A 12,878-nucleotide genomic window follows, 5' to 3' on the forward strand; every position below is an offset into this window, starting at 1 on the left:
TACCCGATGGGCCCCGTGCGTCTGCCATTTGGTCTCGGTTCACTGTGCTTGCCTGCAGATGTGAGCGAGACACACACCTGCTCAGGGGCTCTCAAACAGACCGGCGCCATCCGTCACAGCTCACGCTACACTCGCTCTGTCGGAACAAGGCCTTGGTTCCGGTCCAACGGCCCTCAGACTGTAGGTCAGTGGCCGTCTCTCGTGATGAACCCACCCTACCATGAATCATATCCTCTCGTCCCTTTATACGTACTCCACTCCATCCATCCCCAACCCTCATTGCCCCTGCTCATGCTTCGCACTTCCCTCAAACAAGCACTCAAGCGCACTGAGGTAGCTCTGGTGAGCCAGGTAGAGACAGCACCTTAAAGAGAGACATAAACTAATGATCATGTTTTCCCACATCATACATTCCCTCTGCCCATAAGCCACAGTGCACTCAGTACCCAAAAAAAAAAGAAAAGAAGAAGAAAAAAAAACTTTCGTGTGGGTCTTTCACGGGCATCAGGCCACGCTTCACACTACATTTGTTGATGTGTGCATGCATGTGCACGTCTCATGCCAGCCCGCCTCCCATCAAGTCCTAATGAGGCCAGCTGGCTCTGTGCTCGGACCAAACCAAACTGGAGAGACGGCACAGTCCTGGCTCCCTCCGCCTTGTACACCCCACCTCCCCGAAGCCTCCCGCCCACCCTCCCTCTCCTCCAGATATCTTGGAGAACCATGGACGGCTGAGCACACACGGCAGATTTGGAAATGGCCAGTGTGTTTGTTAAAATCTATGTCTCTCCAGATCCCTTGGCCAGGGCCTGAATTAGAAAGTCCACAGCCCCAGACCTGCCTCCCTGGTTGCTTACCACTACAGTGTTTTCTGCATCTACAGCAGCAGCGGTGATGTTGAGGTCTGCTGTAGAACAGCGGAAAGGAGGAGATATACCCCGAGGCGCAGTCAGGGGAATATGGTTCCTGACTATGGAAACAGAAACACAGCCAATGTTACATATACCTACAGTAACTACAATAAAAACTCAGACAGATAAAACAGATCCCAGACAACATGTCATAATATACTTTTTTCTAAAATTCCAAAAAAGTCCAACAGCCCACATCAGTAGCCATACTTCAACTTTATTGTCTATTATCTCTGAGCTTCTGTCTTTTTTTTTAACTGTATCATCAGGAAGATAATTTCTTATTAGGCTGCAGCAGTTAATTTCACTGCAGACTAATTAGAGCCATTTCACATTATTAACAAGCATTATTGTTGATAAGGGCCAAAGAGGTCTGCAGAGAGACTTATATTGTCCAGGCTGTTCCTTGGCATACAGTAATGTCCATGTGGGTGAGTAATTCCAGCTCCCTTGCAAGGTCTCCTTGACAACTAACAATAATATACCTCCTCTTAGCAACACAAGAAACCATGCAGAACATTTGTACATGCAGAGAACACCAACATGTGTGTGCATTAGCAAACACATACACACACATGGTTGTGCTCTCGCATACATAATGGAACCCTTGCATGCATAAGCATGTGTACATCAACATCAATTTGTGTACAAATGTACATAAACAATACATAAACACAATTCCTGTCCCCTTCATCCAATCAGCACCCAGATCATGTTCACAGTAGACTGGAGACAGCAGACTGTATGTAAGTTTTTTGCCCAGGAAGAGAGACTGGACCAGGGGGAACACCTTAACAGGTAGCCCTGGGGTGCTTACCAGAGTTCGGGCAGCCAGGGGGAGAGAGTGGCTCTGGGAAGCCGTACCACCACTATCCTCTCTGTCCACTGATTATGAAGCAGGTCCCAGACGGGTGCCTTTAGGAACCCCCCAGGCTACTCACAGCCTCCCTCTCCTCTGTTACAGGATCTGTCGCTGGGGGATTCGACTGAAGTGTGAAGAGGGGTGTATGTGGGAGACGTGCCACGGATTCTAAATAGGTACGTGCTGATTTTATCGGTTGTCTCTCTGTTAAGTTTTGTTCTTGTTACAATACATGATGAATAATACTAATAATGAATTTTTTTTTAAAAAAGCAGTTCTCATTGTCAGCATTGAATTGATCTGAGATCATTTCAATATGACTTGAATATTCCCCAGGTAACCCAGTGAGTCTCAGTTGTTGAAATAGTCAAACACCAAACCAAAACCATCCTGCTTTGTATGAGCTACAAGGGCTGAGAGGAAAAGGTCTCAACACTTGGGCTCAACTATAACCCTGTCTTGAGTTATGATGACGTCCCAAGTTTGCAAAAGCCCTCTGGCTTCAACTATCTCTGACATGTTGTACGTGTGCATGTGTGTGTTTGTGTGTGTGTAAAACTCCTTGCAAAGTCCAAAAAAGGAAGGAAAAAAATCATAACTAATGAGCCCATTTAGCGCCCAGCACCTGACTTTGGCCCGTGATCTCCGGGAGACATTAGAGGCAATTTGCCATCGACTTCAGGGCTCGTGTCCCAAACGTTATCAATGAGCTTGTCAGGTAGAGACCTAACCTCCCTTTGTTTCCTCCTCCACCCCCCTCTCTGCTCCGGTCCCCCAGCCTGCTCCCCGGGCCCCCGAAGAGGAACCAGCGGCATGATGTCACACACCTGTTTGGCTGGAGGCTGCGGCCCGGCGATGCTTGCAGCCGTGGGTGTCGCGTTGGCACCCCTCGCTCCCCCCTTGTCGCTGCCTGCTACGCCCCGTGGATGTGTCAAAATGGCAGATGATGGTTGGGGTGTGTGCAGCTGCTTGGGAAGAGGAGTGCCAAGGGCGCTCATTTCCTGCGGTGAGTTTTAATTTGCTCTACTCGCGTCTTCTGAAGAACCCTACCGCCCCCCCCAACACACACACACACACACACACACACACACACACATACATACACACACACATTCATCCACTCCTATAAACACAGATCTTACTTCTCCATACACACACTTGCAATAAACACACACACTGTACACAAACCTGCCACCACCTAAGGGGGCAAAAAACCCCACATGCCCGGATAGAGGTGAGTGCAGCGGAGTGCAGGGGGGTGGGGGGTGTCAGACTTTAGTTTTGGAGCCACACTTTTCTTCAAACTTGAATAAAACTCCAACCAAACAAAAAATGTGCACTCAAATGATCTAACTGGTGCATGTACAAATCACTTCTCAGAAGTGTTCAGCTGGGTAAAAAGAGACAAGTCACAAAACCTGCTGATAGAATATGCGGCTAGCATTGCTACGGTATGCGAGGGGTCTATGTCTCTTGACATCTGCTATGCAGTTGTCACTGGTAACTTAAATCCCCATTGATCAGACAGCTAGAGTGAATTTGTGTTGCTGTTTTTTTTCCTAACTCCCACTTTGCGAACAAACCCATTTTCACACGGGGCACACACATATACCTGACAGTTACACCCAAACAAGCCTTGCTGTTTACTCGAGAACAAACACATAGACGCCAACCAGCAAATCTATTCTCAATACACACATCACCCCAGACGTAAAGAGATTCAATTTTCGCCTACCGGGAGTGTTTCCATTTTTTTACGCAACAATTTTTTTCTTTCTCTCCTGTGTCAAGACAGCTGCCTTTGATGTTAGCATCTAATATACAGGGCTAAAAAACTATAGTTTGCTGTGAGCTGACAGATAAAACAGTGCAAGACGCCATTACCCTGCAAAGCGGAATAATGAGGAGACCTGAACACACAGAAGACAGGAGCCCAGTTGAATTACCGTGGTCTCTCATCCAAGGTGGGAGCTTTTTGACAGCTTTCCAGGCAGCACAACACATTACCATACTGACGCTGCTCTGTAGTGCCAAAGAAAAGCTTTGATGAAAACATAACTGGGAAACTGGGAAATCTTTATATGTGTGTGAGTACGTTTTGTGTGTGTGTGAGCGCGACTGCATGTGCGTGTGTGTGCCTCTGTATGTGCACATGCATGTTGCGTGTGGGCACGTCCCTGCGTATATATGTGTGTGTGTGTGTGTCTTCATTGAGTGTGTTTGTGCATGTCTGTGAGTGTGTGCGTGTGTGTAACAACAAAGACAGGACAACAATGGGAAACCAAGCAGTGTCAAGCTGCAACTTTATGTTCTCTAATTACTAAGTGGATACTGTATTCTTGAGTGTGCTCCTATTGGCTCAGATACAAGGGCTTATTTTTTGATTTATATTCATGTTGATGATTCAGTCGAATTATCAAAGTATCAAACCCAACTGACAATATGTCTAAAAGAAATTCTTCAAGTGGAGAGTAATGCTGCCAAATTTATTCTGCCATTTCATTAATGTGGTTAGCTAGTTAGTTATCCATATTCTAACGGAGTAGGCTTGATGTTAGATCTTTGGCAAGGACACCCTGTACTGAGTTTTGGCACGGTACTGTGCCGCAGTATGCTGCTGACTCTGGGTCTTAACGACAGGCTAAACGAAGCGGGCGTTACGGCCCCCTGGATAGGTCATTACTCGTCCGTGGCCAAGAGCTAAACTGGAGCAGGGCTTTTTAAAGAGGGGAGCAGGTGTGTTTCACCATAGGGGCTGGAGCCAGCCCAAGACCAAACAGCCTTAACGGTCTTTATCTCCTTCATAATGAGGCCACGCTCTCCACACACCCGAACTCTGCCCACATGGGCTAATGCTGGAGGTATGGAGACCCAACCCTCCCCCCGGTTAAATGGTGACACTTTCAAAATGACCCATGCCCCAAGCAATGGAGGAACAGTGGCATGTCATGAATGTCTATAGACATAAATTGGCAGGGCGCTATGCTATTTAATGTGTGTTTCTTAAGAATTTCACCCAGTTCATTATCAAAAATAAAGTGCCCTCTGAAAAAAGAGTGAAACACCTTTCGAGTGTACAAGTGATGTGTTCACCTTTTCTTGTTTAATGGGGAAATGTTTAGATAACTCACTGGTGCACTGGATAAGTGTTCCTCAGCTTGTGTGTGTGAATGTGTGTGTGTGCGCCGGTGGGTGGTTCGGTGTGTGTTTCTATGTGTGAGTGGCTGCGTACGTGAGTGTGTCTGAGTGGTATTGTCCCTCTCCTCTTTCACCTGTCTGAGTAGGTTCTCTAGTATGGTCCCTGTGCTCCCCACAGTCTTCTCAGTCCTGTCAACCGAGTTGAACTTGATCAACATCAAACGGCATAGCATTCAAAAGTATTAGTGTTCTCTGTTGATGGGCTCTCTTGCTATCACAAATCAGTCCCCAAGCTACTTCATTATTTATCTCTAATTCATCAGTGTTGTCTCCTCGCACACGGGCAGTAATGCACACACATATACTGAATGTAAGCGCACACACACACCGAGGACACACACTGCTCATGAGCGCATTAATCTCTGCTTACCTTCAACAGAGCTTTTGTTTTTAGTGATACTCCGTGTCACCACAATTTAGCTAAAAAGTAAGAAAAAAAGAAGGTTTTCTCTTTTCCTTGCTTTCTTTTTTTTTTTTAATCCTACCTTTTCCCCAGGTCAGCGCTATGGAAAAAATAATCCTGAGGAGGGATTAGGCTCGTACTTGTACTTTCAAAATGCTGATTATTGCGTGGACCCGACAGGCCTTGTGTTTTTCTCCGAGCATTCTGGGGATGTGAGTCCGAAAGTAGCCCCATGGTGCCGTGACCCCTGACCTAGCGTGGGCGATCCCACCAGATGTGGAGTGTGTGCTGGGACAGTGGCGAGGGGCAGCTCGGTCTCACGCGGGGAGGCCCTGTCTCCCCAAACTGCCACAGAGAGCATGGCCAGAGGGGTTCTGTCAGCACCGTTATCAATCATACTCCCTCCCTGTCTCTCTCCCTCTCTCTTTCTCTCCCACTTTTCCTTTCTCTCACTCCCTCTTTCACACTGTTTCCTTTTTGCACTGTCTCTCACTCTCGCCTCGTTCTCTCTCATTGCCTGTTCTACTCTCTAGCTTTTGTTTTTCTCTCACTTTTTCTTTTTTTTTTGCTCTCTCAGATATCCTCTTTTCCACTTAGACTACCACGCTCTTTCATTTTCAGTCACATACTGTACACGCCTTCAGCGCCTCCCCCCCACCCCCTCACCCCACTCCTTCCCTCACATATACACACTTTAACCTTCCTAGTGTGACTTTTTTTTCCCCTCTCTCTTCCACTCTATAATCTGTTTCACCCCTGCCTTTCTTAAATCTTCGCGCACACTTTTGGTTTAAAAAATGTTTTTACTTGTCCTTTCGATTGACAAAGCAGATGCTCTGGAAGGACACGATACGTTGCTCCAACTCCAAAAGGAATACATAGACGGTGATTTATCATGCCCAGGGAATCTGATTAAAGTGAAGAGGAAATAGAGAAGTGGACAAAAGAGCAAATAAAAAAAGGACAAAAATCAGCATCAGCAAAAAAATATATAGAGGGCACCCAGAGGAAACATTCATAAAGATTAAAACTGAAAATAGCCTCTTTTTTTCTTTCTATCTGTGTGCGGTGTGTGTGTGTGTGTGTGTGTGTGTGTGTGTGTGTGTGTGTGTGTGTGTGTGTGCAGTGATACGGTGTAATGGGAGATGGAGGCAGGGGTCATGGTTTGAGGAATAGATGCCAGTTGTCCCTGCCATCCGGTGTGAGGTGTTCACTGACACATGGCACTTTGAAGGCCCCGGTCCCCTCCTATCGCTGCGATCCTTTACATCTGCAATCAGGGCAAATGGGTTACAGCCAGCACAACAGACAACAACTAAATAAACAACATACCTGGGGTGGATCCCCTCCAATTCCGGACTGCCAGTCTGGCTTTGGTGCATTTTTAAAACATCACTAGGTAATTGAACTCGAACGTTCACACTGACACATTTGCATGGGGTAAAGGGGGGTTGGTGTAAGCAATGGAGCAGCTGGTACGCACCAGTACGACTCCGGCTCAACCAGTCCTTCTGACTTCATATGTAGCACTTAATTGGTTCCCAAGGCAAGAATGAAATATTTAGCTCGCACGTCCTTTAAAATGCGATTGATTTTGATCTGACAGCTGTGCCTGTCCCGCGCGAGGGAGTGAGAGAGAGAGAGTGAGGAGAGGGTGAGAGCTGTCTGGGCTCGTTGCCTGAGAATAGCGCGACAACACCCACTCAACCGCACACAAACACCAGTATATGGCCACTGATTGTAAAGGATCACTCATGGATGCCATATGCTTTCAACTAAAGCCTCCTTTTAAACCCCCCTATTTAACCTCTAAGATAGAACAAGCTTTGGGCTTAGGACGATCATGAATAAAAGTTGTTTTTTCATCTGCACAAGTTCAAAGAGCGGATGTACAGCATATACTGTAGTGTGCATGTGCAATCTCACACACACAACAGAGGTGTCTTTTAATTTTCTATTTAAATCTAAAAAGGTAGCCTATAATGTGGCATACAAAAGTTGAAAAAAAAAATTGAAATGTAAAATTTAAATAGCACTTAAAAACTTCAATGGACTTGATCACACTCAGCAGGAACCTTGGCTATGTAGGTTCAGAGTCTACTCAAAAGTAATGCTCCAGCCAAAGTGAGGCAGATATCCAATCAAATTGGATTAATGTCACTAATTATATGACAGAAATGAGCAGTGCAAGGCAATGGTGTGGTCACGCCATAACATGATAGAAATGCATTAAATGGAAACCTGCACGGGATCCATGGCAGGGAACCTCCCCTCTGTCAAATTGACTAAGCTGCAAATTACGTACAAACGGATATATCCTTTATATAACAGCAGTGATTTTCTCCACTTTATCCTACCTGTCAAGCTCAGAACATCACAGGCTAATTCTTTATTAAGTGAAAGGGCATCGGGGACCAGATGATCCAATTTAAGTACATTGGGCAGAATAGAAGACTAATTAAAACCCATATTTTTACATTATTAATTTTGGAACTTCACTTTTAATGAATGTGAAATGACAGGCCTTCCATTTATACACACATACTCTTTGGGCTGCTCAACAAGGGAATAAGAGTTACGGCTATACTGCAGGGGCTAAGAAGAATTTTTAAGCATCCATGACAGGCTTAATATCAAAGTTTATACAAAGGTGTGCATAGCTAACTTTTGCATCGTAAACACGACTCTTAATTGAGTGTATAGGTTTTAGAGCCTTTGGTTTATTTGGGGCTGCTGTGAGGCTTGAGACAAAAAGTAATCAGGACGTCTGTTGCCGGGGGTGCAACCTTGTCATTTAGCCCTCATTCTTCCTCTCAGTACCTGGAGAAAGAGAGAGAGAGGAGAGAGACAGAGAGGCACCTACATGCAGTTTAATAATGTGCCCCATTTCCAGTCACCTCTGCTCAAAACTACTTTGCTTTTTTAGCAACGTCACCCTTAATTGTCCATCATGCCCTCTAATCAGACCATGACCCCGTTTTACTGCTAACTTTAATTATCTTAGTGACTAGGAAAGAAAAAGCTGCTTCCAAATGAAGTTTTCTGCATGGTCGCTATTAGAGAAATGCTTAAATGTCAAAGGCGTGCTCTTCTAAAGACACAGATAGAAATGAAATTATTCACATACTGTATATTGCTTGTTGAAAAATAACTAAATGATTGAGAAGCTACTGTGTGTAAAAAAAAAAATCAGTAAGAAAAATGGGGAAGGTGGGTCCTGTGTTTACCCTTCATAAAAAACAATTCTCTCTGTTCACTTTTCATTCCCCACAGGCTAACGCATCCTCACATCCGCAAATAGGCGCAAGTCAAAGGGCAGCGAGTTTGTAAAATTGAGTCAAATATACAAAACAGCAATATTTAATGGCTTTTCTTTTTTCACACCAAGTGACCCCTGCATGGAAACCGATCTTTTTTTTTTTTTTTTCCTCCGGTTTCAGGAAACTCTTGGAAGGCAAAAGCAACATCCTGAGTTGGTGAGGAGACAGGAGAGGTGCTGACATGCCGACAGGCAGGGGATCCTGGGAAAAGCCACAGACAGGAAGAGCCTGACTGACTTTGACCCCCGAGGTCAAGGCTGGGGGCTCGGCAACTGAAAGATGTTTCCAAGCCACACTCAGACTATCATAGAGTTTTACAGGAAATAGCTTAGAAATACAGTATGCTGTGAAATGTGGGAGATCTTTTATTGCTTGCTCTTTTGTTTTGCTCTCTGTGACATAAAATGCATTTCGGCCCTGAGCTATATTTGACTTATTTGTTTGAGGGTTACTATATGTAATTGAGTTGAGCTCAAGTCCATTTCTCATCTGTGTAATGTGAAAAACAGTATTTTTTCAGTCTGTGGATGTGCCGTGACTAATAGAATTATAGATGATGGGGAAATGTGGAGATTTGTGTGACAGAGTTTAGAGTGGGACAAAAGCACTGTGTTACTCTACTGCTCCAATTTCTGACATGTGTTTTGAATAGAGTGAAGTTTCCTACTTTTTTAGGCTTTGTGTGGTGGGTCTCCAAAGACCCTTTACTGTTAAACCAAATTGGGTGAGAGAAGATTGTCCTCTCCCCAGCCTCGCAGAAGGACCCATAAATCAAGGCATCCATCGTTTGTCACACCTCTGTCTGCCCAGCTCGTGGCTCAGGCCCACCGCGTTCCAACTCTGAGTTTTTTACGGCACAAATGTATCCATCAACCACACCGAGTGGCCGCCAGCCGCCAAGCCGCCTCAGCGATCGATGGGTGCGATGTACCCTCCCTCTCGGCCTGTGTGCAGCTCTCTCTGCGTGGGAAGGGGTAAGAGGAACCTCATTTTAGCTGGTTTTAGCCTCGGGCCACTACTGTGATTTTACCCCATGCTCCTGGCCTGACGTCATTAAAGATGCATGATGATGGATACCATGAAGTCAACCTCTCCGAGGGGGTTTTGAGGTGGAAAAAAAAAACCTTGCTTGTTTTTCAGATCACACTAAGAATAAATCAAGACTGTTTAAATGTAGAGGTTGCAACTGGATGCATGTGACTAATCTTTCAATGCACATCAGAGGAGCGGGTAGTCAGGTATTTAATGGTGAGGAGGCAGGTTTTGACCAGTTGGTGGTGCTCCTGTCACAGTGAATTCACAAGCTTGGCGCTTCCTGTGATTCAGATAAATACACTCTTGGCTGTTTCCAAACTGGGCTGGAGAAACAGAAGACAATGATGCAAATTTAGATTTCATATCAAGACATGCTTGAGAAATTGTTTCTTTTTCTCCTATTTTGCAATAGAAATGTGTATTTGCTGTTACTAATTTTAGACTCTTTCACTCCCACTTTTCATAATCTGATCCCCATCTTCTCCTCCCACTACATGTACATGTTTATAAAATGATGGAGGATATTCATGAGGCCCTGCAACACCACAATCTGAAGAATTAAGATGAAATTAATCCATATTCATATGCGTGTTCAGTTATTTTAATCTTGGAATATCACTTAAAAAAAAGTTCTTCACATTTCTCCACATGTATCATAGGCATGGTGATGTGTAACCTTGAATTTGCTACGTGAGGTGTGTGAGTGTTTCAGCTCTGTGCAACAAATGTGCTCAAAGTGTGTGTGTGTGTGTACTCATGGCCAATGAGTGTGTGTGGTGTCTCGTGAAGAATCAGTGTGCCTCCAAAGGGAATGACAGGGGAGACATTTGACAGCTGTGCTCCTCAAGTTCAAAGGTCATGTCAAGTCCTGGATGAGCCCAAGGTAAAACGCTTCACAGGGCCCGTACCGGTCAATGGGTATCGTTTGCCTCAATAGCAAACAGGGTTGGCGGTAATGGGACCTCAGTCATATGTCAGCGCCTGGAAGAAAAGTCAAATACCATGAGGCCACGTTTATAGCCTCCCAAAACAAAGGGGAAAGTGAAAAGATTGAACTTTTAAACTCCCCAATTTATAGCTTAAAGGTGTCATATGCATGGTAAACTCTCTAGGTAGCATTCATTATCAGTCAACACCTCTCTCGTTCACTCGCCCTCTTCCCTCAATCTCTTCTCCCACTTTCTCCTTTACTTTCTCCGTCCCACCCTCCCCTCGCAGTGTTTCAGCTCTAACTGCAGTTTCTAGCATCTGCCTTAACCGGCGCGGTCCGTGCCGTCCCTGCTGGGGAGTAGAATCCAGCCCCTCACTGGAAGACCCTGAAATAAGGCCTTTATCAGCCAACCCCACACAGTATCAGGGGGCCCCCCGCTCCTCCAGCAGCCTCTGATGTGAAGGAGAGATGGACAGAGCTCTGTGGTCCTCTGGTCGAGCACCAGAACAGGATTCAGCCCATTGTACCATTCAAATTAAGCAGGCATCAAAAGGGAAGAGGAAGCTGTTGTTGATGTATTGTCTCGTGTTATTTTAACCGGCTTAACTCAAGCCTCTTCATGGTGGAGTGTTGTGGCGCTGGATGCCGATGATGATAAGTGGTGGATTCTCTGTTAAGACTGCTAAGCTGCTGTGCTGGCTGAACGGGGGGCTCTGGCTCCATTGGCTGTCGTGGATGATTTTGGCTGTGGTTGAACCATTTCAATAGGTTACCATGGATTTATCCACTCAAAACCGCTGACTTGGCTGTCCATGTACAGCCTCGTCGTGTCACCAGTGGGACCCCCTGTTTATTTCATCATGCTGACATTTTTTGAGGAGATTTGATGAAAAATTAAAGTTCAACGCAAACAACAACACCAAGAGAAACTTTTGAGTTAGTTGCACAGTTTTAAAACTGCAGACTTTAAAATCATCTCTCTGTTTTCCTTTTTTTCTTTTCTTCTGGCATTAAATTAAAAACTACTTAGGGTTTAAAGTGTCTGTATCATTTACAGTGCAGTAAAACCCAACAACCAGTAATCTGGGCCTTCAAATTAAAAAAACAAACATAGGCCTCTTTTTAATAATGATGCCAATAACATGTAAATAGGTGCCATAAACACACATGTGAGAAGAAATATGTTTTCCATGGACTTAAATTGCGGGATTTTATTCACTAGCCTGGTAAATAATCACGCTGTAAAGACAGTTCAGTCAGCTTTGAGCACTTGTGAATAGCTCTCTCCATTCTCCGCTGAAAGCTGTCTATTTAATTTCTCTCTTCTGTCCTCAGAGCAGTAGCTATTAAGTGCCTTCATATGTCAAGCCAGTGACACCTCCTCCATTCTCTTCAGCTTGTTTAAGCGTGCCCCTGTATTGTTGCCCGCCGTGCTTGACGTGTTAATAGCTTAATAACGTAATCTGGCAAATAATGACACCTCATCACAAAGACCGAGGCCAAATGTTTACAAGGGAAGCTGTAATGTATGATGACAGTAATCTGAATAAAAATGAATTTACTGGCATCGTCTCATTTGCAGTAAATTTTCACTTCTTCCATGCACAACTGATGCTCCGCGGACACCTTCCTTTGCTCTCTAGCTGTCTCATTACCCTGCCTTTCAAGTGGTGGGAGAAAGGGAGAGACGCAGAGAAAAGAGATGGAGAAGGGGTGAGAGTGTGAGAGAGAGGGAGACAGTGAGAGAGAGAGAGAAAGTGGGGGAGGTGGGGAGAGAGAAAAGGGGTAAAGGAAGAAAGACAGAGAGGGCAAGGAGGAGATAGGCACTGATAGAGCTTGTTATTTTCAAAGCCGTTTTCTTCTCTATTGTTTGTTGTAGAACAGGAATGAGGAAAAAAGAAGAAGTTCACACCGATTTCAAAAAGTCTCACTTCCTTTTTGACAGATGTGGTGTCAGCTTTGCTGTTTAATTAAAAGGAAATGGAGGTGATGATTGCAACACAGACGTGATCTGATATGATAATGTATTTACAATCATCAAGATGATCGTCATTAAGGATGTGTCAAGGACGAATTCATTGTGGGATTTGGGGTCCTGAGCTGTCAAGTGTATTTTTCTGAGGCAGTTGTGAGATTGTCAGGAGGATGCTGTGACTATGACAGTCACAATTAATAATTTGCTAAAAGAATGTGATTGAGTTTTATACACTGTTTTGTC

General features: G+C 44.8%; 1 long non-coding RNA gene across 1 annotated transcript; it reads left to right on the forward strand.

The window, feature by feature from the left end:
- The first annotated feature begins 1,164 nt into the window (after positions 1 to 1,164).
- Positions 1,165 to 9,777, forward strand: LOC146973356 (uncharacterized). Its single transcript, XR_015037671.1, has 3 exons — positions 1,165 to 1,949; positions 2,552 to 2,779; positions 8,815 to 9,777. It is a non-coding gene; the product is annotated as an uncharacterized LOC146973356 (long non-coding RNA).
- Positions 9,778 to 12,878: the final 3,101 nt, after the last annotated feature.

This window comes from Trachurus japonicus, chromosome 15 (assembly GCF_045865225.1).
Source record: "Trachurus japonicus isolate A0001 chromosome 15, Traja_1.0".
In the NCBI taxonomy this organism is placed as follows: domain Eukaryota; kingdom Metazoa; phylum Chordata; class Actinopteri; order Carangiformes; family Carangidae; genus Trachurus; species Trachurus japonicus.